Source organism: Mytilus trossulus, unplaced genomic scaffold (genome assembly GCF_036588685.1).
Source record: "Mytilus trossulus isolate FHL-02 unplaced genomic scaffold, PNRI_Mtr1.1.1.hap1 h1tg000024l__unscaffolded, whole genome shotgun sequence".
Lineage (NCBI taxonomy): Eukaryota > Metazoa > Mollusca > Bivalvia > Mytilida > Mytilidae > Mytilus > Mytilus trossulus.
This window is the reverse complement of record NW_026963290.1, coordinates 5,366,615-5,392,369: the sequence shown is the minus strand read 5'-3', so window position 1 is coordinate 5,392,369 and position 25,755 is coordinate 5,366,615. Positions and strand designations below refer to the sequence as shown.

The 25,755-nt window shown below is 35.9% G+C and overlaps 21 non-coding genes across 21 annotated transcripts; all 21 read left to right on the top strand.

Annotated features, from left to right (window-relative positions):
• The first annotated feature begins 694 nt into the window (after positions 1–694).
• Positions 695–768, top strand: Trnat-agu (transfer RNA threonine (anticodon AGU)). Its single transcript has one exon. It is a non-coding gene; the product is annotated as a tRNA-Thr (tRNA).
• An 882-nt stretch (positions 769–1,650) lies between these two features.
• Trnat-agu (transfer RNA threonine (anticodon AGU)) lies at positions 1,651–1,724 on the top strand. The gene has a single exon. It is a non-coding gene; the product is annotated as a tRNA-Thr (tRNA).
• Positions 1,725–2,606: 882 nt separating this feature from the next.
• On the top strand, positions 2,607–2,680 carry Trnat-agu (transfer RNA threonine (anticodon AGU)). The gene has a single exon. It is a non-coding gene; the product is annotated as a tRNA-Thr (tRNA).
• Positions 2,681–3,562: 882 nt separating this feature from the next.
• On the top strand, positions 3,563–3,636 carry Trnat-agu (transfer RNA threonine (anticodon AGU)). The gene has a single exon. It is a non-coding gene; the product is annotated as a tRNA-Thr (tRNA).
• A 1,231-nt stretch (positions 3,637–4,867) lies between these two features.
• Trnat-agu (transfer RNA threonine (anticodon AGU)) lies at positions 4,868–4,941 on the top strand. The gene has a single exon. It is a non-coding gene; the product is annotated as a tRNA-Thr (tRNA).
• Positions 4,942–6,172: 1,231 nt separating this feature from the next.
• On the top strand, positions 6,173–6,246 carry Trnat-agu (transfer RNA threonine (anticodon AGU)). Its single transcript has one exon. It is a non-coding gene; the product is annotated as a tRNA-Thr (tRNA).
• An 882-nt stretch (positions 6,247–7,128) lies between these two features.
• Trnat-agu (transfer RNA threonine (anticodon AGU)) lies at positions 7,129–7,202 on the top strand. Its single transcript has one exon. It is a non-coding gene; the product is annotated as a tRNA-Thr (tRNA).
• An 882-nt stretch (positions 7,203–8,084) lies between these two features.
• On the top strand, positions 8,085–8,158 carry Trnat-agu (transfer RNA threonine (anticodon AGU)). The gene has a single exon. It is a non-coding gene; the product is annotated as a tRNA-Thr (tRNA).
• Positions 8,159–9,040: 882 nt separating this feature from the next.
• Trnat-agu (transfer RNA threonine (anticodon AGU)) lies at positions 9,041–9,114 on the top strand. The gene has a single exon. It is a non-coding gene; the product is annotated as a tRNA-Thr (tRNA).
• Positions 9,115–11,664: 2,550 nt separating this feature from the next.
• Trnat-agu (transfer RNA threonine (anticodon AGU)) lies at positions 11,665–11,738 on the top strand. The gene has a single exon. It is a non-coding gene; the product is annotated as a tRNA-Thr (tRNA).
• Positions 11,739–12,620: 882 nt separating this feature from the next.
• Trnat-agu (transfer RNA threonine (anticodon AGU)) lies at positions 12,621–12,694 on the top strand. The gene has a single exon. It is a non-coding gene; the product is annotated as a tRNA-Thr (tRNA).
• An 882-nt stretch (positions 12,695–13,576) lies between these two features.
• Trnat-agu (transfer RNA threonine (anticodon AGU)) lies at positions 13,577–13,650 on the top strand. Its single transcript has one exon. It is a non-coding gene; the product is annotated as a tRNA-Thr (tRNA).
• Positions 13,651–16,200: 2,550 nt separating this feature from the next.
• On the top strand, positions 16,201–16,274 carry Trnat-agu (transfer RNA threonine (anticodon AGU)). Its single transcript has one exon. It is a non-coding gene; the product is annotated as a tRNA-Thr (tRNA).
• Positions 16,275–17,156: 882 nt separating this feature from the next.
• Trnat-agu (transfer RNA threonine (anticodon AGU)) lies at positions 17,157–17,230 on the top strand. Its single transcript has one exon. It is a non-coding gene; the product is annotated as a tRNA-Thr (tRNA).
• Positions 17,231–18,112: 882 nt separating this feature from the next.
• Positions 18,113–18,186, top strand: Trnat-agu (transfer RNA threonine (anticodon AGU)). The gene has a single exon. It is a non-coding gene; the product is annotated as a tRNA-Thr (tRNA).
• Positions 18,187–19,068: 882 nt separating this feature from the next.
• Trnat-agu (transfer RNA threonine (anticodon AGU)) lies at positions 19,069–19,142 on the top strand. The gene has a single exon. It is a non-coding gene; the product is annotated as a tRNA-Thr (tRNA).
• Positions 19,143–20,024: 882 nt separating this feature from the next.
• Positions 20,025–20,098, top strand: Trnat-agu (transfer RNA threonine (anticodon AGU)). The gene has a single exon. It is a non-coding gene; the product is annotated as a tRNA-Thr (tRNA).
• An 882-nt stretch (positions 20,099–20,980) lies between these two features.
• Trnat-agu (transfer RNA threonine (anticodon AGU)) lies at positions 20,981–21,054 on the top strand. The gene has a single exon. It is a non-coding gene; the product is annotated as a tRNA-Thr (tRNA).
• Positions 21,055–21,936: 882 nt separating this feature from the next.
• Trnat-agu (transfer RNA threonine (anticodon AGU)) lies at positions 21,937–22,010 on the top strand. Its single transcript has one exon. It is a non-coding gene; the product is annotated as a tRNA-Thr (tRNA).
• Positions 22,011–22,892: 882 nt separating this feature from the next.
• Positions 22,893–22,966, top strand: Trnat-agu (transfer RNA threonine (anticodon AGU)). The gene has a single exon. It is a non-coding gene; the product is annotated as a tRNA-Thr (tRNA).
• Positions 22,967–23,848: 882 nt separating this feature from the next.
• Positions 23,849–23,922, top strand: Trnat-agu (transfer RNA threonine (anticodon AGU)). Its single transcript has one exon. It is a non-coding gene; the product is annotated as a tRNA-Thr (tRNA).
• Positions 23,923–25,755: the final 1,833 nt, after the last annotated feature.

Sequence of the window (25,755 nt, the reverse complement as noted above, 5' to 3'; positions counted from 1 at the left end):
TAAATTGTTGAATAGCGGATAACAAGAAGTCGAACATGAATAATTTCTACCAAAGGTTTGGCTCGGGGGTACTAAAGGTGAACAAAGTTTTAGCGCCTACGGTTATTGTCACTTGAAAATCTATACGGGCAAATTCAGAAATGTGAATTGAACGTTTGATCTGGCTTATAGCACAGGTCAAAAACATTGAGTTCAATGAGAAAAATATCGCTCTCAAATTCAAAAACCCATTGTGAGATTCGAACTGCGGTCCTCGGTATTCCCTGTCTGGCCGTCAACCGACTGAGCTATGGCGACAGAATAGTTTCAGACATCAGAATTGTATACTTATATCTAGCGGTAACATTCGACCGTCAAAAAACATGCAAAGTGTTTCGTTATGGTTATTTAGCGTCATCACAAATTGCAGGTAATTGGAAATTGTGTTTTGTAAATTCATCTATCAGTATATATTCCTAGAAACAGAAATAGTAAATATGATAAGATAACACAATAGGAAGACAAATCGATGTATCAACATAAAATCGACCGTGTCGTCTCATACTTAGGTAAAATGAAACAGAAGCAACTGCATAATGTCTACAATGCTAGTTTTTCTCTGCCTATTAGTGTGCACCTGTATATACTTGCCCATAGATCACGGAAGAGTAAGTCTAGATATAAATATTGAATATTTCAAATCATTTATCATGGAGCCTTCATAGCTCAGTTGGTTAGAGCGCCAGTCTAGTAAACTGGAGGTCGAGAGTTCGACTCTCTCTGAAGGCTACTTTTTTTGCTATCAGTTTCTTCTAGTTAGCCTCAAATACACTTACTGTCAATTCATCCCCCCTATTGCTGATAGCATTAAGAACTTTCATAAAGTACATCTCGATTAGTTACACTGGTTTGTAAGCCTACTAAGCAATCAGTTGAATGGTTTAAACACTATCTATTGGGACTGCTTTATTTGAAAATAAATTGTTGAATAGCGGATAACAAGAAGTCGAACATGAATAATTTCTACCAAAGGTTTGGCTCGGGGGTACTAAAGGTGAACAAAGTTTTAGCGCCTACGGTTATTGTCACTTGAAAATCTATACGGGCAAATTCAGAAATGTGAATTGAACGTTTGATCTGGCTTATAGCACAGGTCAAAAACATTGAGTTCAATGAGAAAAATATCGCTCTCAAATTCAAAAACCCATTGTGAGATTCGAACTGCGGTCCTCGGTATTCCCTGTCTGGCCGTCAACCGACTGAGCTATGGCGACAGAATAGTTTCAGACATCAGAATTGTATACTTATATCTAGCGGTAACATTCGACCGTCAAAAAACATGCAAAGTGTTTCGTTATGGTTATTTAGCGTCATCACAAATTGCAGGTAATTGGAAATTGTGTTTTGTAAATTCATCTATCAGTATATATTCCTAGAAACAGAAATAGTAAATATGATAAGATAACACAATAGGAAGACAAATCGATGTATCAACATAAAATCGACCGTGTCGTCTCATACTTAGGTAAAATGAAACAGAAGCAACTGCATAATGTCTACAATGCTAGTTTTTCTCTGCCTATTAGTGTGCACCTGTATATACTTGCCCATAGATCACGGAAGAGTAAGTCTAGATATAAATATTGAATATTTCAAATCATTTATCATGGAGCCTTCATAGCTCAGTTGGTTAGAGCGCCAGTCTAGTAAACTGGAGGTCGAGAGTTCGACTCTCTCTGAAGGCTACTTTTTTTGCTATCAGTTTCTTCTAGTTAGCCTCAAATACACTTACTGTCAATTCATCCCCCCTATTGCTGATAGCATTAAGAACTTTCATAAAGTACATCTCGATTAGTTACACTGGTTTGTAAGCCTACTAAGCAATCAGTTGAATGGTTTAAACACTATCTATTGGGACTGCTTTATTTGAAAATAAATTGTTGAATAGCGGATAACAAGAAGTCGAACATGAATAATTTCTACCAAAGGTTTGGCTCGGGGGTACTAAAGGTGAACAAAGTTTTAGCGCCTACGGTTATTGTCACTTGAAAATCTATACGGGCAAATTCAGAAATGTGAATTGAACGTTTGATCTGGCTTATAGCACAGGTCAAAAACATTGAGTTCAATGAGAAAAATATCGCTCTCAAATTCAAAAACCCATTGTGAGATTCGAACTGCGGTCCTCGGTATTCCCTGTCTGGCCGTCAACCGACTGAGCTATGGCGACAGAATAGTTTCAGACATCAGAATTGTATACTTATATCTAGCGGTAACATTCGACCGTCAAAAAACATGCAAAGTGTTTCGTTATGGTTATTTAGCGTCATCACAAATTGCAGGTAATTGGAAATTGTGTTTTGTAAATTCATCTATCAGTATATATTCCTAGAAACAGAAATAGTAAATATGATAAGATAACACAATAGGAAGACAAATCGATGTATCAACATAAAATCGACCGTGTCGTCTCATACTTAGGTAAAATGAAACAGAAGCAACTGCATAATGTCTACAATGCTAGTTTTTCTCTGCCTATTAGTGTGCACCTGTATATACTTGCCCATAGATCACGGAAGAGTAAGTCTAGATATAAATATTGAATATTTCAAATCATTTATCATGGAGCCTTCATAGCTCAGTTGGTTAGAGCGCCAGTCTAGTAAACTGGAGGTCGAGAGTTCGACTCTCTCTGAAGGCTACTTTTTTTGCTATCAGTTTCTTCTAGTTAGCCTCAAATACACTTACTGTCAATTCATCCCCCCTATTGCTGATAGCATTAAGAACTTTCATAAAGTACATCTCGATTAGTTACACTGGTTTGTAAGCCTACTAAGCAATCAGTTGAATGGTTTAAACACTATCTATTGGGACTGCTTTATTTGAAAATAAATTGTTGAATAGCGGATAACAAGAAGTCGAACATGAATAATTTCTACCAAAGGTTTGGCTCGGGGGTACTAAAGGTGAACAAAGTTTTAGCGCCTACGGTTATTGTCACTTGAAAATCTATACGGGCAAATTCAGAAATGTGAATTGAACGTTTGATCTGGCTTATAGCACAGGTCAAAAACATTGAGTTCAATGAGAAAAATATCGCTCTCAAATTCAAAAACCCATTGTGAGATTCGAACTGCGGTCCTCGGTATTCCCTGTCTGGCCGTCAACCGACTGAGCTATGGCGACAGAATAGTTTCAGACATCAGAATTGTATACTTATATCTAGCGGTAACATTCGACCGTCAAAAAACATGCAAAGTGTTTCGTTATGGTTATTTAGCGTCATCACAAATTGCAGGTAATTGGAAATTGTGTTTTGTAAATTCATCTATCAGTATATATTCCTAGAAACAGAAATAGTAAATATGATAAGATAACACAATAGGAAGACAAATCGATGTATCAACATAAAATCGACCGTGTCGTCTCATACTTAGGTAAAATGAAACAGAAGCAACTGCATAATGTCTACAATGCTAGTTTTTCTCTGCCTATTAGTGTGCACCTGTATATACTTGCCCATAGATCACGGAAGAGTAAGTCTAGATATAAATATTGAATATTTCAAATCATTTATCATGGAGCCTTCATAGCTCAGTTGGTTAGAGCGCCAGTCTAGTAAACTGGAGGTCGAGAGTTCGACTCTCTCTGAAGGCTACTTTTTTTGCTATCAGTTTCTTCTAGTTAGCCTCAAATACACTTACTGTCAATTCATCCCCCCTATTGCTGATAGCATTAAGAACTTTCATAAAGTACATCTCGATTAGTTACACTGGTTTGTAAGCCTACTAAGCAATCAGTTGAATGGTTTAAACACTATCTATTGGGACTGCTTTATTTGAAAATAAATTGTTGAATAGCGGATAACAAGAAGTCGAACATGAATAATTTCTACCAAAGGTTTGGCTCGGGGGTACTAAAGGTGAACAAAGTTTTAGCGCCTACGGTTATTGTCACTTGAAAATCTATACGGGCAAATTCAGAAATGTGAATTGAACGTTTGATCTGGCTTATAGCACAGGTCAAAAACATTGAGTTCAATGAGAAAAATATCGCTCTCAAATTCAAAAACCCATTGTGAGATTCGAACTGCGGTCCTCGGTATTCCCTGTCTGGCCGTCAACCGACTGAGCTATGGCGACAGAATAGTTTCAGACATCAGAATTGTATACTTATATCTAGCGGTAACATTCGACCGTCAAAAAACATGCAAAGTGTTTCGTTATGGTTATTTAGCGTCATCACAAATTGCAGGTAATTGGAAATTCTGTTTTGTAAATTCATCTATCAGTATATATTCCTAGAAACAGAAATAGTAAATATGATAAGATAACACAATAGGAAGACGTTTGATCTGGCTTATAGCACAGGTCAAACACATTGAGTTCAATGAGAAAAATATCGCTCTCAAATTCAAAAACCCATTGTGAGATTCGAACTGCGGTCCTCGGTATTCCCTGTCTGGCCGTCAACCGACTGAGCTATGGCGACAGAATAGTTTCAGACATCAGAATTGTATACTTATATCTAGCGGTAACATTCGACCGTCAAAAAACATGCAAAGTGTTTCGTTATGGTTATTTAGCGTCATCACAAATTGCAGGTAATTGGAAATTCTGTTTTGTAAATTCATCTATCAGTATATATTCCTAGAAACAGAAATAGTAAATATGATAAGATAACACAATAGGAAGACAAATCGATGTATCAACATAAAATCGACCGTGTCGTCTCATACTTAGGTAAAATGAAACAGAAGCAACTGCATAATGTCTACAATGCTAGTTTTTCTCTGCCTATTAGTGTGCACCTGTATATACTTGCCCATAGATCACGGAAGAGTAAGTCTAGATATAAATATTGAATATTTCAAATCATTTATCATGGAGCCTTCATAGCTCAGTTGGTTAGAGCGCCAGTCTAGTAAACTGGAGGTCGAGAGTTCGACTCTCTCTGAAGGCTACTTTTTTTGCTATCAGTTTCTTCTAGTTAGCCTCAAATACACTTACTGTCAATTCATCCCCCCTATTGCTGATAGCATTAAGAACTTTCATAAAGTACATCTCGATTAGTTACACTGGTTTGTAAGCCTACTAAGCAATCAGTTGAATGGTTTAAACACTATCTATTGGGACTGCTTTATTTGAAAATAAATTGTTGAATAGCGGATAACAAGAAGTCGAACATGAATAATTTCTACCAAAGGTTTGGCTCGGGGGTACTAAAGGTGAACAAAGTTTTAGCGCCTACGGTTATTGTCACTTGAAAATCTATACGGGCAAATTCAGAAATGTGAATTGAACGTTTGATCTGGCTTATAGCACAGGTCAAAAACATTGAGTTCAATGAGAAAAATATCGCTCTCAAATTCAAAAACCCATTGTGAGATTCGAACTGCGGTCCTCGGTATTCCCTGTCTGGCCGTCAACCGACTGAGCTATGGCGACAGAATAGTTTCAGACATCAGAATTGTATACTTATATCTAGCGGTAACATTCGACCGTCAAAAAACATGCAAAGTGTTTCGTTATGGTTATTTAGCGTCATCACAAATTGCAGGTAATTGGAAATTCTGTTTTGTAAATTCATCTATCAGTATATATTCCTAGAAACAGAAATAGTAAATATGATAAGATAACACAATAGGAAGACGTTTGATCTGGCTTATAGCACAGGTCAAAAACATTGAGTTCAATGAGAAAAATATCGCTCTCAAATTCAAAAACCCATTGTGAGATTCGAACTGCGGTCCTCGGTATTCCCTGTCTGGCCGTCAACCGACTGAGCTATGGCGACAGAATAGTTTCAGACATCAGAATTGTATACTTATATCTAGCGGTAACATTCGACCGTCAAAAAACATGCAAAGTGTTTCGTTATGGTTATTTAGCGTCATCACAAATTGCAGGTAATTGGAAATTCTGTTTTGTAAATTCATCTATCAGTATATATTCCTAGAAACAGAAATAGTAAATATGATAAGATAACACAATAGGAAGACAAATCGATGTATCAACATAAAATCGACCGTGTCGTCTCATACTTAGGTAAAATGAAACAGAAGCAACTGCATAATGTCTACAATGCTAGTTTTTCTCTGCCTATTAGTGTGCACCTGTATATACTTGCCCATAGATCACGGAAGAGTAAGTCTAGATATAAATATTGAATATTTCAAATCATTTATCATGGAGCCTTCATAGCTCAGTTGGTTAGAGCGCCAGTCTAGTAAACTGGAGGTCGAGAGTTCGACTCTCTCTGAAGGCTACTTTTTTTGCTATCAGTTTCTTCTAGTTAGCCTCAAATACACTTACTGTCAATTCATCCCCCCTATTGCTGATAGCATTAAGAACTTTCATAAAGTACATCTCGATTAGTTACACTGGTTTGTAAGCCTACTAAGCAATCAGTTGAATGGTTTAAACACTATCTATTGGGACTGCTTTATTTGAAAATAAATTGTTGAATAGCGGATAACAAGAAGTCGAACATGAATAATTTCTACCAAAGGTTTGGCTCGGGGGTACTAAAGGTGAACAAAGTTTTAGCGCCTACGGTTATTGTCACTTGAAAATCTATACGGGCAAATTCAGAAATGTGAATTGAACGTTTGATCTGGCTTATAGCACAGGTCAAAAACATTGAGTTCAATGAGAAAAATATCGCTCTCAAATTCAAAAACCCACTGTGAGATTCGAACTGCGGTCCTCGGTATTCCCTGTCTGGCCGTCAACCGACTGAGCTATGGCGACAGAATAGTTTCAGACATCAGAATTGTATACTTATATCTAGCGGTAACATTCGACCGTCAAAAAACATGCAAAGTGTTTCGTTATGGTTATTTAGCGTCATCACAAATTGCAGGTAATTGGAAATTGTGTTTTGTAAATTCATCTATCAGTATATATTCCTAGAAACAGAAATAGTAAATATGATAAGATAACACAATAGGAAGACAAATCGATGTATCAACATAAAATCGACCGTGTCGTCTCATACTTAGGTAAAATGAAACAGAAGCAACTGCATAATGTCTACAATGCTAGTTTTTCTCTGCCTATTAGTGTGCACCTGTATATACTTGCCCATAGATCACGGAAGAGTAAGTCTAGATATAAATATTGAATATTTCAAATCATTTATCATGGAGCCTTCATAGCTCAGTTGGTTAGAGCGCCAGTCTAGTAAACTGGAGGTCGAGAGTTCGACTCTCTCTGAAGGCTACTTTTTTTGCTATCAGTTTCTTCTAGTTAGCCTCAAATACACTTACTGTCAATTCATCCCCCCTATTGCTGATAGCATTAAGAACTTTCATAAAGTACATCTCGATTAGTTACACTGGTTTGTAAGCCTACTAAGCAATCAGTTGAATGGTTTAAACACTATCTATTGGGACTGCTTTATTTGAAAATAAATTGTTGAATAGCGGATAACAAGAAGTCGAACATGAATAATTTCTACCAAAGGTTTGGCTCGGGGGTACTAAAGGTGAACAAAGTTTTAGCGCCTACGGTTATTGTCACTTGAAAATCTATACGGGCAAATTCAGAAATGTGAATTGAACGTTTGATCTGGCTTATAGCACAGGTCAAAAACATTGAGTTCAATGAGAAAAATATCGCTCTCAAATTCAAAAACCCACTGTGAGATTCGAACTGCGGTCCTCGGTATTCCCTGTCTGGCCGTCAACCGACTGAGCTATGGCGACAGAATAGTTTCAGACATCAGAATTGTATACTTATATCTAGCGGTAACATTCGACCGTCAAAAAACATGCAAAGTGTTTCGTTATGGTTATTTAGCGTCATCACAAATTGCAGGTAATTGGAAATTCTGTTTTGTAAATTCATCTATCAGTATATATTCCTAGAAACAGAAATAGTAAATATGATAAGATAACACAATAGGAAGACAAATCGATGTATCAACATAAAATCGACCGTGTCGTCTCATACTTAGGTAAAATGAAACAGAAGCAACTGCATAATGTCTACAATGCTAGTTTTTCTCTGCCTATTAGTGTGCACCTGTATATACTTGCCCATAGATCACGGAAGAGTAAGTCTAGATATAAATATTGAATATTTCAAATCATTTATCATGGAGCCTTCATAGCTCAGTTGGTTAGAGCGCCAGTCTAGTAAACTGGAGGTCGAGAGTTCGACTCTCTCTGAAGGCTACTTTTTTTGCTATCAGTTTCTTCTAGTTAGCCTCAAATACACTTACTGTCAATTCATCCCCCCTATTGCTGATAGCATTAAGAACTTTCATAAAGTACATCTCGATTAGTTACACTGGTTTGTAAGCCTACTAAGCAATCAGTTGAATGGTTTAAACACTATCTATTGGGACTGCTTTATTTGAAAATAAATTGTTGAATAGCGGATAACAAGAAGTCGAACATGAATAATTTCTACCAAAGGTTTGGCTCGGGGGTACTAAAGGTGAACAAAGTTTTAGCGCCTACGGTTATTGTCACTTGAAAATCTATACGGGCAAATTCAGAAATGTGAATTGAACGTTTGATCTGGCTTATAGCACAGGTCAAAAACATTGAGTTCAATGAGAAAAATATCGCTCTCAAATTCAAAAACCCATTGTGAGATTCGAACTGCGGTCCTCGGTATTCCCTGTCTGGCCGTCAACCGACTGAGCTATGGCGACAGAATAGTTTCAGACATCAGAATTGTATACTTATATCTAGCGGTAACATTCGACCGTCAAAAAACATGCAAAGTGTTTCGTTATGGTTATTTAGCGTCATCACAAATTGCAGGTAATTGGAAATTGTGTTTTGTAAATTCATCTATCAGTATATATTCCTAGAAACAGAAATAGTAAATATGATAAGATAACACAATAGGAAGACAAATCGATGTATCAACATAAAATCGACCGTGTCGTCTCATACTTAGGTAAAATGAAACAGAAGCAACTGCATAATGTCTACAATGCTAGTTTTTCTCTGCCTATTAGTGTGCACCTGTATATACTTGCCCATAGATCACGGAAGAGTAAGTCTAGATATAAATATTGAATATTTCAAATCATTTATCATGGAGCCTTCATAGCTCAGTTGGTTAGAGCGCCAGTCTAGTAAACTGGAGGTCGAGAGTTCGACTCTCTCTGAAGGCTACTTTTTTTGCTATCAGTTTCTTCTAGTTAGCCTCAAATACACTTACTGTCAATTCATCCCCCCTATTGCTGATAGCATTAAGAACTTTCATAAAGTACATCTCGATTAGTTACACTGGTTTGTAAGCCTACTAAGCAATCAGTTGAATGGTTTAAACACTATCTATTGGGACTGCTTTATTTGAAAATAAATTGTTGAATAGCGGATAACAAGAAGTCGAACATGAATAATTTCTACCAAAGGTTTGGCTCGGGGGTACTAAAGGTGAACAAAGTTTTAGCGCCTACGGTTATTGTCACTTGAAAATCTATACGGGCAAATTCAGAAATGTGAATTGAACGTTTGATCTGGCTTATAGCACAGGTCAAAAACATTGAGTTCAATGAGAAAAATATCGCTCTCAAATTCAAAAACCCATTGTGAGATTCGAACTGCGGTCCTCGGTATTCCCTGTCTGGCCGTCTTTTTTTTTTATCTTTATTATAATCTCACTTCTATATACATATCACAGATTACAATTACACATATATCAAACATTTATGTCAATTATTGTCATTTTTCCCTGAAAAGAAAAAAACAACAACAACAAATCGCTCATTTACTCTAAGTCAACAGCTCGCTCATTTACTCAATTCAACAAATCGCTCATTTACTCTAAGTCATCAAATTCTCATATACCAAACTGATTATATTAATGTCACTTTTTTAATAAATCTATCCTATGATAGACTAATTGTATGAATATACTTCCTTTTTTTTATATTTTCTTTTTTATATATAAAACAATAAAATAGCCTTTGAACTATTACAAGAAAAAAATACACAAAATGTTAGCATACGCAAATGTTATATTTAACTAATATTTTTAAGTCCTAACAAAAATAGGTTGGTTTCCAAACCTAAGTTTTGATACATAATAAACAATATAATTAAAGAGTTAATTCACGCATGAAACGGATCTTGGTTTTTCCCCAAATAACTGTTCATTCCAAAAAACACCACGGACAAAGTTTGTGAACTTCCGCGTATCTTTCTAATTTCGGAACATGAAAAACATAACTACTTATTTCTTCATCGTCCGTTTTTCTCAAATCTTTATATCTATTAATATAATACATTGTGTCTTCATAACCTGATTTGTTCGTATCAAGATTCACATGATTTATTTTCTTCTTTGTTGTATTACAAATAACTATTGTATCTCTCTTTTTAATTTTTCCTAACACGAGATCACCTTCTGATCGTCTATTAAACACTATTTTCTGATAGTGGCTGTCATTACATGGACTGTTCCCGGTTATTATCGATTTAGATGCGACTGTTTTTATTTCGTCATCTATTTCTACATGTTCACATTCCTTTATATTTGTGTGTACACTTTGTTTTTGAACTTCCACACTCGTTCCATATATCGAACTACGACACACTCTTTTTTCTGGTGGCGATTCATGATTGTTTTTATTGATTGACTTATTAATAGACACTCGTACCGGGTGAGTAATTTTCGTAACCGGTCTAATGTTTACTTTTTCGGGGGTTACCAGCGGGATATCTACCTTGTCGATTTGTTGATTTTCATCACTTGATTCGCTCATATCTTCCTCTGAACTATCAGTATCTATATCACTAGTATCTATATCATCGTCGTTATGTAAATTTTCTTTCTTATCTTGCCACGTTTTTAACCGTTTAGTGTCCCTGGCTTTACTTGATTTCGACTTGTGTTTTACACCTTTGTTTGTATTCACATATTCACCTCTGGTCCAAATCAACGAAATTCTCATTTTATCACCTAAGTAATTCGAATTCCAATTAAAATGTTCATATTCGTCTACTATACTGTTAATAAGCGCAACTAATGGTTTTGGTAATTTCTCCATTACAATATCCCTTCTTCGTACCTCAATATTTACACATGAAGAAGTAAAGTTCACTCAAATATCAAATTAAGGCATTATTTTTGCAAAAATGTCAGTAATAAAACTTACATTACTGTTATGAAAGCGTTTTTAACTATTCCGGCTGGTAATATCCAAATCCAATAGAAAAATATAACTTCAAAACAGGACAAGCAAAATATACGTCTATATCCGTTAAAGGTGTACTCGACTTTTTCCCCTGTCTGGCCGTCAACCGACTGAGCTATGGCGACAGAATAGTTTCAGACATCAGAATTGTATACTTATATCTAGCGGTAACATTCGACCGTCAAAAAACATGCAAAGTGTTTCGTTATGGTTATTTAGCGTCATCACAAATTGCAGGTAATTGGAAATTGTGTTTTGTAAATTCATCTATCAGTATATATTCCTAGAAACAGAAATAGTAAATATGATAAGATAACACAATAGGAAGACAAATCGATGTATCAACATAAAATCGACCGTGTCGTCTCATACTTAGGTAAAATGAAACAGAAGCAACTGCATAATGTCTACAATGCTAGTTTTTCTCTGCCTATTAGTGTGCACCTGTATATACTTGCCCATAGATCACGGAAGAGTAAGTCTAGATATAAATATTGAATATTTCAAATCATTTATCATGGAGCCTTCATAGCTCAGTTGGTTAGAGCGCCAGTCTAGTAAACTGGAGGTCGAGAGTTCGACTCTCTCTGAAGGCTACTTTTTTTGCTATCAGTTTCTTCTAGTTAGCCTCAAATACACTTACTGTCAATTCATCCCCCCTATTGCTGATAGCATTAAGAACTTTCATAAAGTACATCTCGATTAGTTACACTGGTTTGTAAGCCTACTAAGCAATCAGTTGAATGGTTTAAACACTATCTATTGGGACTGCTTTATTTGAAAATAAATTGTTGAATAGCGGATAACAAGAAGTCGAACATGAATAATTTCTACCAAAGGTTTGGCTCGGGGGTACTAAAGGTGAACAAAGTTTTAGCGCCTACGGTTATTGTCACTTGAAAATCTATACGGGCAAATTCAGAAATGTGAATTGAACGTTTGATCTGGCTTATAGCACAGGTCAAAAACATTGAGTTCAATGAGAAAAATATCGCTCTCAAATTCAAAAACCCACTGTGAGATTCGAACTGCGGTCCTCGGTATTCCCTGTCTGGCCGTCAACCGACTGAGCTATGGCGACAGAATAGTTTCAGACATCAGAATTGTATACTTATATCTAGCGGTAACATTCGACCGTCAAAAAACATGCAAAGTGTTTCGTTATGGTTATTTAGCGTCATCACAAATTGCAGGTAATTGGAAATTGTGTTTTGTAAATTCATCTATCAGTATATATTCCTAGAAACAGAAATAGTAAATATGATAAGATAACACAATAGGAAGACAAATCGATGTATCAACATAAAATCGACCGTGTCGTCTCATACTTAGGTAAAATGAAACAGAAGCAACTGCATAATGTCTACAATGCTAGTTTTTCTCTGCCTATTAGTGTGCACCTGTATATACTTGCCCATAGATCACGGAAGAGTAAGTCTAGATATAAATATTGAATATTTCAAATCATTTATCATGGAGCCTTCATAGCTCAGTTGGTTAGAGCGCCAGTCTAGTAAACTGGAGGTCGAGAGTTCGACTCTCTCTGAAGGCTACTTTTTTTGCTATCAGTTTCTTCTAGTTAGCCTCAAATACACTTACTGTCAATTCATCCCCCCTATTGCTGATAGCATTAAGAACTTTCATAAAGTACATCTCGATTAGTTACACTGGTTTGTAAGCCTACTAAGCAATCAGTTGAATGGTTTAAACACTATCTATTGGGACTGCTTTATTTGAAAATAAATTGTTGAATAGCGGATAACAAGAAGTCGAACATGAATAATTTCTACCAAAGGTTTGGCTCGGGGGTACTAAAGGTGAACAAAGTTTTAGCGCCTACGGTTATTGTCACTTGAAAATCTATACGGGCAAATTCAGAAATGTGAATTGAACGTTTGATCTGGCTTATAGCACAGGTCAAAAACATTGAGTTCAATGAGAAAAATATCGCTCTCAAATTCAAAAACCCATTGTGAGATTCGAACTGCGGTCCTCGGTATTCCCTGTCTGGCCGTCAACCGACTGAGCTATGGCGACAGAATAGTTTCAGACATCAGAATTGTATACTTATATCTAGCGGTAACATTCGACCGTCAAAAAACATGCAAAGTGTTTCGTTATGGTTATTTAGCGTCATCACAAATTGCAGGTAATTGGAAATTGTGTTTTGTAAATTCATCTATCAGTATATATTCCTAGAAACAGAAATAGTAAATATGATAAGATAACACAATAGGAAGACAAATCGATGTATCAACATAAAATCGACCGTGTCGTCTCATACTTAGGTAAAATGAAACAGAAGCAACTGCATAATGTCTACAATGCTAGTTTTTCTCTGCCTATTAGTGTGCACCTGTATATACTTGCCCATAGATCACGGAAGAGTAAGTCTAGATATAAATATTGAATATTTCAAATCATTTATCATGGAGCCTTCATAGCTCAGTTGGTTAGAGCGCCAGTCTAGTAAACTGGAGGTCGAGAGTTCGACTCTCTCTGAAGGCTACTTTTTTTGCTATCAGTTTCTTCTAGTTAGCCTCAAATACACTTACTGTCAATTCATCCCCCCTATTGCTGATAGCATTAAGAACTTTCATAAAGTACATCTCGATTAGTTACACTGGTTTGTAAGCCTACTAAGCAATCAGTTGAATGGTTTAAACACTATCTATTGGGACTGCTTTATTTGAAAATAAATTGTTGAATAGCGGATAACAAGAAGTCGAACATGAATAATTTCTACCAAAGGTTTGGCTCGGGGGTACTAAAGGTGAACAAAGTTTTAGCGCCTACGGTTATTGTCACTTGAAAATCTATACGGGCAAATTCAGAAATGTGAATTGAACGTTTGATCTGGCTTATAGCACAGGTCAAAAACATTGAGTTCAATGAGAAAAATATCGCTCTCAAATTCAAAAACCCATTGTGAGATTCGAACTGCGGTCCTCGGTATTCCCTGTCTGGCCGTCTTTTTTTTTTATCTTTATTATAATCTCACTTCTATATACATATCACAGATTACAATTACACATATATCAAACATTTATGTCAATTATTGTCATTTTTCCCTGAAAAGAAAAAAACAACAACAACAAATCGCTCATTTACTCTAAGTCAACAGCTCGCTCATTTACTCAATTCAACAAATCGCTCATTTACTCTAAGTCATCAAATTCTCATATACCAAACTGATTATATTAATGTCACTTTTTTAATAAATCTATCCTATGATAGACTAATTGTATGAATATACTTCCTTTTTTTTATATTTTCTTTTTTATATATAAAACAATAAAATAGCCTTTGAACTATTACAAGAAAAAAATACACAAAATGTTAGCATACGCAAATGTTATATTTAACTAATATTTTTAAGTCCTAACAAAAATAGGTTGGTTTCCAAACCTAAGTTTTGATACATAATAAACAATATAATTAAAGAGTTAATTCACGCATGAAACGGATCTTGGTTTTTCCCCAAATAACTGTTCATTCCAAAAAACACCACGGACAAAGTTTGTGAACTTCCGCGTATCTTTCTAATTTCGGAACATGAAAAACATAACTACTTATTTCTTCATCGTCCGTTTTTCTCAAATCTTTATATCTATTAATATAATACATTGTGTCTTCATAACCTGATTTGTTCGTATCAAGATTCACATGATTTATTTTCTTCTTTGTTGTATTACAAATAACTATTGTATCTCTCTTTTTAATTTTTCCTAACACGAGATCACCTTCTGATCGTCTATTAAACACTATTTTCTGATAGTGGCTGTCATTACATGGACTGTTCCCGGTTATTATCGATTTAGATGCGACTGTTTTTATTTCGTCATCTATTTCTACATGTTCACATTCCTTTATATTTGTGTGTACACTTTGTTTTTGAACTTCCACACTCGTTCCATATATCGAACTACGACACACTCTTTTTTCTGGTGGCGATTCATGATTGTTTTTATTGATTGACTTATTAATAGACACTCGTACCGGGTGAGTAATTTTCGTAACCGGTCTAATGTTTACTTTTTCGGGGGTTACCAGCGGGATATCTACCTTGTCGATTTGTTGATTTTCATCACTTGATTCGCTCATATCTTCCTCTGAACTATCAGTATCTATATCACTAGTATCTATATCATCGTCGTTATGTAAATTTTCTTTCTTATCTTGCCACGTTTTTAACCGTTTAGTGTCCCTGGCTTTACTTGATTTCGACTTGTGTTTTACACCTTTGTTTGTATTCACATATTCACCTCTGGTCCAAATCAACGAAATTCTCATTTTATCACCTAAGTAATTCGAATTCCAATTAAAATGTTCATATTCGTCTACTATACTGTTAATAAGCGCAACTAATGGTTTTGGTAATTTCTCCATTACAATATCCCTTCTTCGTACCTCAATATTTACACATGAAGAAGTAAAGTTCACTCAAATATCAAATTAAGGCATTATTTTTGCAAAAATGTCAGTAATAAAACTTACATTACTGTTATGAAAGCGTTTTTAACTATTCCGGCTGGTAATATCCAAATCCAATAGAAAAATATAACTTCAAAACAGGACAAGCAAAATATACGTCTATATCCGTTAAAGGTGTACTCGACTTTTTCCCCTGTCTGGCCGTCAACCGACTGAGCTATGGCGACAGAATAGTTTCAGACATCAGAATTGTATACTTATATCTAGCGGTAACATTCGACCGTCAAAAAACATGCAAAGTGTTTCGTTATGGTTATTTAGCGTCATCACAAATTGCAGGTAATTGGAAATTGTGTTTTGTAAATTCATCTATCAGTATATATTCCTAGAAACAGAAATAGTAAATATGATAAGATAACACAATAGGAAGACAAATCGATGTATCAACATAAAATCGACCGTGTCGTCTCATACTTAGGTAAAATGAAACAGAAGCAACTGCATAATGTCTACAATGCTAGTTTTTCTCTGCCTATTAGTGTGCACCTGTATATACTTGCCCATAGATCACGGAAGAGTAAGTCTAGATATAAATATTGAATATTTCAAATCATTTATCATGGAGCCTTCATAGCTCAGTTGGTTAGAGCGCCAGTCTAGTAAACTGGAGGTCGAGAGTTCGACTCTCTCTGAAGGCTACTTTTTTTGCTATCAGTTTCTTCTAGTTAGCCTCAAATACACTTACTGTCAATTCATCCCCCCTATTGCTGATAGCATTAAGAACTTTCATAAAGTACATCTCGATTAGTTACACTGGTTTGTAAGCCTACTAAGCAATCAGTTGAATGGTTTAAACACTATCTATTGGGACTGCTTTATTTGAAAATAAATTGTTGAATAGCGGATAACAAGAAGTCGAACATGAATAATTTCTACCAAAGGTTTGGCTCGGGGGTACTAAAGGTGAACAAAGTTTTAGCGCCTACGGTTATTGTCACTTGAAAATCTATACGGGCAAATTCAGAAATGTGAATTGAACGTTTGATCTGGCTTATAGCACAGGTCAAAAACATTGAGTTCAATGAGAAAAATATCGCTCTCAAATTCAAAAACCCATTGTGAGATTCGAACTGCGGTCCTCGGTATTCCCTGTCTGGCCGTCAACCGACTGAGCTATGGCGACAGAATAGTTTCAGACATCAGAATTGTATACTTATATCTAGCGGTAACATTCGACCGTCAAAAAACATGCAAAGTGTTTCGTTATGGTTATTTAGCGTCATCACAAATTGCAGGTAATTGGAAATTGTGTTTTGTAAATTCATCTATCAGTATATATTCCTAGAAACAGAAATAGTAAATATGATAAGATAACACAATAGGAAGACAAATCGATGTATCAACATAAAATCGACCGTGTCGTCTCATACTTAGGTAAAATGAAACAGAAGCAACTGCATAATGTCTACAATGCTAGTTTTTCTCTGCCTATTAGTGTGCACCTGTATATACTTGCCCATAGATCACGGAAGAGTAAGTCTAGATATAAATATTGAATATTTCAAATCATTTATCATGGAGCCTTCATAGCTCAGTTGGTTAGAGCGCCAGTCTAGTAAACTGGAGGTCGAGAGTTCGACTCTCTCTGAAGGCTACTTTTTTTGCTATCAGTTTCTTCTAGTTAGCCTCAAATACACTTACTGTCAATTCATCCCCCCTATTGCTGATAGCATTAAGAACTTTCATAAAGTACATCTCGATTAGTTACACTGGTTTGTAAGCCTACTAAGCAATCAGTTGAATGGTTTAAACACTATCTATTGGGACTGCTTTATTTGAAAATAAATTGTTGAATAGCGGATAACAAGAAGTCGAACATGAATAATTTCTACCAAAGGTTTGGCTCGGGGGTACTAAAGGTGAACAAAGTTTTAGCGCCTACGGTTATTGTCACTTGAAAATCTATACGGGCAAATTCAGAAATGTGAATTGAACGTTTGATCTGGCTTATAGCACAGGTCAAAAACATTGAGTTCAATGAGAAAAATATCGCTCTCAAATTCAAAAACCCATTGTGAGATTCGAACTGCGGTCCTCGGTATTCCCTGTCTGGCCGTCAACCGACTGAGCTATGGCGACAGAATAGTTTCAGACATCAGAATTGTATACTTATATCTAGCGGTAACATTCGACCGTCAAAAAACATGCAAAGTGTTTCGTTATGGTTATTTAGCGTCATCACAAATTGCAGGTAATTGGAAATTGTGTTTTGTAAATTCATCTATCAGTATATATTCCTAGAAACAGAAATAGTAAATATGATAAGATAACACAATAGGAAGACAAATCGATGTATCAACATAAAATCGACCGTGTCGTCTCATACTTAGGTAAAATGAAACAGAAGCAACTGCATAATGTCTACAATGCTAGTTTTTCTCTGCCTATTAGTGTGCACCTGTATATACTTGCCCATAGATCACGGAAGAGTAAGTCTAGATATAAATATTGAATATTTCAAATCATTTATCATGGAGCCTTCATAGCTCAGTTGGTTAGAGCGCCAGTCTAGTAAACTGGAGGTCGAGAGTTCGACTCTCTCTGAAGGCTACTTTTTTTGCTATCAGTTTCTTCTAGTTAGCCTCAAATACACTTACTGTCAATTCATCCCCCCTATTGCTGATAGCATTAAGAACTTTCATAAAGTACATCTCGATTAGTTACACTGGTTTGTAAGCCTACTAAGCAATCAGTTGAATGGTTTAAACACTATCTATTGGGACTGCTTTATTTGAAAATAAATTGTTGAATAGCGGATAACAAGAAGTCGAACATGAATAATTTCTACCAAAGGTTTGGCTCGGGGGTACTAAAGGTGAACAAAGTTTTAGCGCCTACGGTTATTGTCACTTGAAAATCTATACGGGCAAATTCAGAAATGTGAATTGAACGTTTGATCTGGCTTATAGCACAGGTCAAAAACATTGAGTTCAATGAGAAAAATATCGCTCTCAAATTCAAAAACCCATTGTGAGATTCGAACTGCGGTCCTCGGTATTCCCTGTCTGGCCGTCAACCGACTGAGCTATGGCGACAGAATAGTTTCAGACATCAGAATTGTATACTTATATTTAGCGGTAACATTCGACCGTCAAAAAACATGCAAAGTGTTTCGTTATGGTTATTTAGCGTCATCACAAATTGCAGGTAATTGGAAATTGTGTTTTGTAAATTCATCTATCAGTATATATTCCTAGAAACAGAAATAGTAAATATGATAAGATAACACAATAGGAAGACAAATCGATGTATCAACATAAAATCGACCGTGTCGTCTCATACTTAGGTAAAATGAAACAGAAGCAACTGCATAATGTCTACAATGCTAGTTTTTCTCTGCCTATTAGTGTGCACCTGTATATACTTGCCCATAGATCACGGAAGAGTAAGTCTAGATATAAATATTGAATATTTCAAATCATTTATCATGGAGCCTTCATAGCTCAGTTGGTTAGAGCGCCAGTCTAGTAAACTGGAGGTCGAGAGTTCGACTCTCTCTGAAGGCTACTTTTTTTGCTATCAGTTTCTTCTAGTTAGCCTCAAATACACTTACTGTCAATTCATCCCCCCTATTGCTGATAGCATTAAGAACTTTCATAAAGTACATCTCGATTAGTTACACTGGTTTGTAAGCCTACTAAGCAATCAGTTGAATGGTTTAAACACTATCTATTGGGACTGCTTTATTTGAAAATAAATTGTTGAATAGCGGATAACAAGAAGTCGAACATGAATAATTTCTACCAAAGGTTTGGCTCGGGGGTACTAAAGGTGAACAAAGTTTTAGCGCCTACGGTTATTGTCACTTGAAAATCTATACGGGCAAATTCAGAAATGTGAATTGAACGTTTGATCTGGCTTATAGCACAGGTCAAAAACATTGAGTTCAATGAGAAAAATATCGCTCTCAAATTCAAAAACCCATTGTGAGATTCGAACTGCGGTCCTCGGTATTCCCTGTCTGGCCGTCAACCGACTGAGCTATGGCGACAGAATAGTTTCAGACATCAGAATTGTATACTTATATTTAGCGGTAACATTCGACCGTCAAAAAACATGCAAAGTGTTTCGTTATGGTTATTTAGCGTCATCACAAATTGCAGGTAATTGGAAATTGTGTTTTGTAAATTCATCTATCAGTATATATTCCTAGAAACAGAAATAGTAAATATGATAAGATAACACAATAGGAAGACAAATCGATGTATCAACATAAAATCGACCGTGTCGTCTCATACTTAGGTAAAATGAAACAGAAGCAACTGCATAATGTCTACAATGCTAGTTTTTCTCTGCCTATTAGTGTGCACCTGTATATACTTGCCCATAGATCACGGAAGAGTAAGTCTAGATATAAATATTGAATATTTCAAATCATTTATCATGGAGCCTTCATAGCTCAGTTGGTTAGAGCGCCAGTCTAGTAAACTGGAGGTCGAGAGTTCGACTCTCTCTGAAGGCTACTTTTTTTGCTATCAGTTTCTTCTAGTTAGCCTCAAATACACTTACTGTCAATTCATCCCCCCTATTGCTGATAGCATTAAGAACTTTCATAAAGTACATCTCGATTAGTTACACTGGTTTGTAAGCCTACTAAGCAATCAGTTGAATGGTTTAAACACTATCTATTGGGACTGCTTTATTTGAAAATAAATTGTTGAATAGCGGATAACAAGAAGTCGAACATGAATAATTTCTACCAAAGGTTTGGCTCGGGGGTACTAAAGGTGAACAAAGTTTTAGCGCCTACGGTTATTGTCACTTGAAAATCTATACGGGCAAATTCAGAAATGTGAATTGAACGTTTGATCTGGCTTATAGCACAGGTCAAAAACATTGAGTTCAATGAGAAAAATATCGCTCTCAAATTCAAAAACCCATTGTGAGATTCGAACTGCGGTCCTCGGTATTCCCTGTCTGGCCGTCAACCGACTGAGCTATGGCGACAGAATAGTTTCAGACATCAGAATTGTATACTTATATTTAGCGGTAACATTCGACCGTCAAAAAACATGCAAAGTGTTTCGTTATGGTTATTTAGCGTCATCACAAATTGCAGGTAATTGGAAATTGTGTTTTGTAAATTCATCTATCAGTATATATTCCTAGAAACAGAAATAGTAAATATGATAAGATAACACAATAGGAAGACAAATCGATGTATCAACATAAAATCGACCGTGTCGTCTCATACTTAGGTAAAATGAAACAGAAGCAACTGCATAATGTCTACAATGCTAGTTTTTCTCTGCCTATTAGTGTGCACCTGTATATACTTGCCCATAGATCACGGAAGAGTAAGTCTAGATATAAATATTGAATATTTCAAATCATTTATCATGGAGCCTTCATAGCTCAGTTGGTTAGAGCGCCAGTCTAGTAAACTGGAGGTCGAGAGTTCGACTCTCTCTGAAGGCTACTTTTTTTGCTATCAGTTTCTTCTAGTTAGCCTCAAATACACTTACTGTCAATTCATCCCCCCTATTGCTGATAGCATTAAGAACTTTCATAAAGTACATCTCGATTAGTTACACTGGTTTGTAAGCCTACTAAGCAATCAGTTGAATGGTTTAAACACTATCTATTGGGACTGCTTTATTTGAAAATAAATTGTTGAATAGCGGATAACAAGAAGTCGAACATGAATAATTTCTACCAAAGGTTTGGCTCGGGGGTACTAAAGGTGAACAAAGTTTTAGCGCCTACGGTTATTGTCACTTGAAAATCTATACGGGCAAATTCAGAAATGTGAATTGAACGTTTGATCTGGCTTATAGCACAGGTCAAAAACATTGAGTTCAATGAGAAAAATATCGCTCTCAAATTCAAAAACCCATTGTGAGATTCGAACTGCGGTCCTCGGTATTCCCTGTCTGGCCGTCAACCGACTGAGCTATGGCGACAGAATAGTTTCAGACATCAGAATTGTATACTTATATCTAGCGGTAACATTCGACCGTCAAAAAACATGCAAAGTGTTTCGTTATGGTTATTTAGCGTCATCACAAATTGCAGGTAATTGGAAATTGTGTTTTGTAAATTCATCTATCAGTATATATTCCTAGAAACAGAAATAGTAAATATGATAAGATAACACAATAGGAAGACAAATCGATGTATCAACATAAAATCGACCGTGTCGTCTCATACTTAGGTAAAATGAAACAGAAGCAACTGCATAATGTCTACAATGCTAGTTTTTCTCTGCCTATTAGTGTGCACCTGTATATACTTGCCCATAGATCACGGAAGAGTAAGTCTAGATATAAATATTGAATATTTCAAATCATTTATCATGGAGCCTTCATAGCTCAGTTGGTTAGAGCGCCAGTCTAGTAAACTGGAGGTCGAGAGTTCGACTCTCTCTGAAGGCTACTTTTTTTGCTATCAGTTTCTTCTAGTTAGCCTCAAATACACTTACTGTCAATTCATCCCCCCTATTGCTGATAGCATTAAGAACTTTCATAAAGTACATCTCGATTAGTTACACTGGTTTGTAAGCCTACTAAGCAATCAGTTGAATGGTTTAAACACTATCTATTGGGACTGCTTTATTTGAAAATAAATTGTTGAATAGCGGATAACAAGAAGTCGAACATGAATAATTTCTACCAAAGGTTTGGCTCGGGGGTACTAAAGGTGAACAAAGTTTTAGCGCCTACGGTTATTGTCACTTGAAAATCTATACGGGCAAATTCAGAAATGTGAATTGAACGTTTGATCTGGCTTATAGCACAGGTCAAAAACATTGAGTTCAATGAGAAAAATATCGCTCTCAAATTCAAAAACCCATTGTGAGATTCGAACTGCGGTCCTCGGTATTCCCTGTCTGGCCGTCAACCGACTGAGCTATGGCGACAGAATAGTTTCACACATCAGAATTGTATACTTATATCTAGCGGTAACATTCGACCGTCAAAAAACATGCAAAGTGTTTCGTTATGGTTATTTAGCGTCATCACAAATTGCAGGTAATTGGAAATTGTGTTTTGTAAATTCATCTATCAGTATATATTCCTAGAAACAGAAATAGTAAATATGATAAGATAACACAATAGGAAGACAAATCGATGTATCAACATAAAATCGACCGTGTCGTCTCATACTTAGGTAAAATGAAACAGAAGCAACTGCATAATGTCTACAATGCTAGTTTTTCTCTGCCTATTAGTGTGCACCTGTATATACTTGCCCATAGATCACGGAAGAGTAAGTCTAGATATAAATATTGAATATTTCAAATCATTTATCATGGAGCCTTCATAGCTCAGTTGGTTAGAGCGCCAGTCTAGTAAACTGGAGGTCGAGAGTTCGACTCTCTCTGAAGGCTACTTTTTTTGCTATCAGTTTCTTCTAGTTAGCCTCAAATACACTTACTGTCAATTCATCCCCCCTATTGCTGATAGCATTAAGAACTTTCATAAAGTACATCTCGATTAGTTACACTGGTTTGTAAGCCTACTAAGCAATCAGTTGAATGGTTTAAACACTATCTATTGGGACTGCTTTATTTGAAAATAAATTGTTGAATAGCGGATAACAAGAAGTCGAACATGAATAATTTCTACCAAAGGTTTGGCTCGGGGGTACTAAAGGTGAACAAAGTTTTAGCGCCTACGGTTATTGTCACTTGAAAATCTATACGGGCAAATTCAGAAATGTGAATTGAACGTTTGATCTGGCTTATAGCACAGGTCAAAAACATTGAGTTCAATGAGAAAAATATCGCTCTCAAATTCAAAAACCCATTGTGAGATTCGAACTGCGGTCCTCGGTATTCCCTGTCTGGCCGTCAACCGACTGAGCTATGGCGACAGAATAGTTTCAGACATCAGAATTGTATACTTATATTTAGCGGTAACATTCGACCGTCAAAAAACATGCAAAGTGTTTCGTTATGGTTATTTAGCGTCATCACAAATTGCAGGTAATTGGAAATTCTGTTTTGTAAATTCATCTATCAGTATATATTCCTAGAAACAGAAATAGTAAATATGATAAGATAACACAATAGGAAGACAAATCGATGTATCAACATAAAATCGACCGTGTCGTCTCATACTTAGGTAAAATGAAACAGAAGCAACTGCATAATGTCTACAATGCTAGTTTTTCTCTGCCTATTAGTGTGCACCTGTATATACTTGCCCATAGATCACGGAAGAGTAAGTCTAGATATAAATATTGAATATTTCAAATCATTTATCATGGAGCCTTCATAGCTCAGTTGGTTAGAGCGCCAGTCTAGTAAACTGGAGGTCGAGAGTTCGACTCTCTCTGAAGGCTACTTTTTTTGCTATCAGTTTCTTCTAGTTAGCCTCAAATACACTTACTGTCAATTCATCCCCCCTATTGCTGATAGCATTAAGAACTTTCATAAAGTACATCTCGATTAGTTACACTGGTTTGTAAGCCTACTAAGCAATCAGTTGAATGGTTTAAACACTATCTATTGGGACTGCTTTATTTGAAAATAAATTGTTGAATAGCGGATAACAAGAAGTCGAACATGAATAATTTCTACCAAAGGTTTGGCTCGGGGGTACTAAAGGTGAACAAAGTTTTAGCGCCTACGGTTATTGTCACTTGAAAATCTATACGGGCAAATTCAGAAATGTGAATTGAACGTTTGATCTGGCTTATAGCACAGGTCAAAAACATTGAGTTCAATGAGAAAAATATCGCTCTCAAATTCAAAAACCCATTGTGAGATTCGAACTGCGGTCCTCGGTATTCCCTGTCTGGCCGTCAACCGACTGAGCTATGGCGACAGAATAGTTTCAGACATCAGAATTGTATACTTATATCTAGCGGTAACATTCGACCGTCAAAAAACATGCAAAGTGTTTCGTTATGGTTATTTAGCGTCATCACAAATTGCAGGTAATTGGAAATTCTGTTTTGTAAATTCATCTATCAGTATATATTCCTAGAAACAGAAATAGTAAATATGATAAGATAACACAATAGGAAGACAAATCGATGTATCAACATAAAATCGACCGTGTCGTCTCATACTTAGGTAAAATGAAACAGAAGCAACTGCATAATGTCTACAATGCTAGTTTTTCTCTGCCTATTAGTGTGCACCTGTATATACTTGCCCATAGATCACGGAAGAGTAAGTCTAGATATAAATATTGAATATTTCAAATAATTTATCATGGAGCCTTCATAGCTCAGTTGGTTAGAGCGCCAGTCTGGACTTCCGGTTGACCTATGAAAGAGTAAACAGGTGTTTATATCGAGAGAGTCAATCTAATTCAAAAACTGTGTTTTTCCAAGTCATCGTATATGTGAATTTGTATATTTTGTGTCAGAATGTGATAATATACCTTAATTACGTTTGATTTTTTCAACTTTTTTGTTGAAAAAGACTTTGTTTTGTCACCCAGGATGGGTGACAAAACGTACCCTTTGGATGACAATTATTCAAAGGAACAAACTGTTCGTGTGAATGTTGGCAGTACTAAAGTGATTACCCCAGAATTAGTGATAGATGAAATTGAAAAGAAATGTGGTGTTGGATCCGTGTTAGCGTGTGTTCCCAAGAATGATAACAATTATGAAGTAGTAATGCGGTAAAGGAGAAATGTAGGAGAAATATCAGGAGACGGTTTATTTATACAAGGTAAATCCATTAGTGTAAATGAACTAGTATCAGTATTTAGAATTGTGTCAATTTTCAATATGAGCATGTACGTAACAGATGAAGAAATAATTGATAGATTTGATAGAATGGGTGTTGAAATAGTAACTGACATTAGGAAAAGAAAAATGAGCAGTAGATCGAATGTATATGATGGTACTAGGGTTTTTAAAGTAAAATTACCACCTACACTTGCCTCAATACCGTATTCTATGAAATTTACAGTTAGCGGGAAGGAAACAGCATATTATAGAGTTATTCATAATGACCAGGTCAAAGTTTGTTCGGGTTGTTATAGTGCTGAACATTTATACAAAGATTGTCCAGAATTTAAATGTTTTAAATGTGGTCAACAAGGACATATTAGTAAAAACTGTTTAGAGAATAAATGTAAGAGTTGCCTAAGGCCATACAGTGATTGCGATTGTTTAACGAGAAAGCGTTATTTCGGAGAAGGATTTGGTCATATA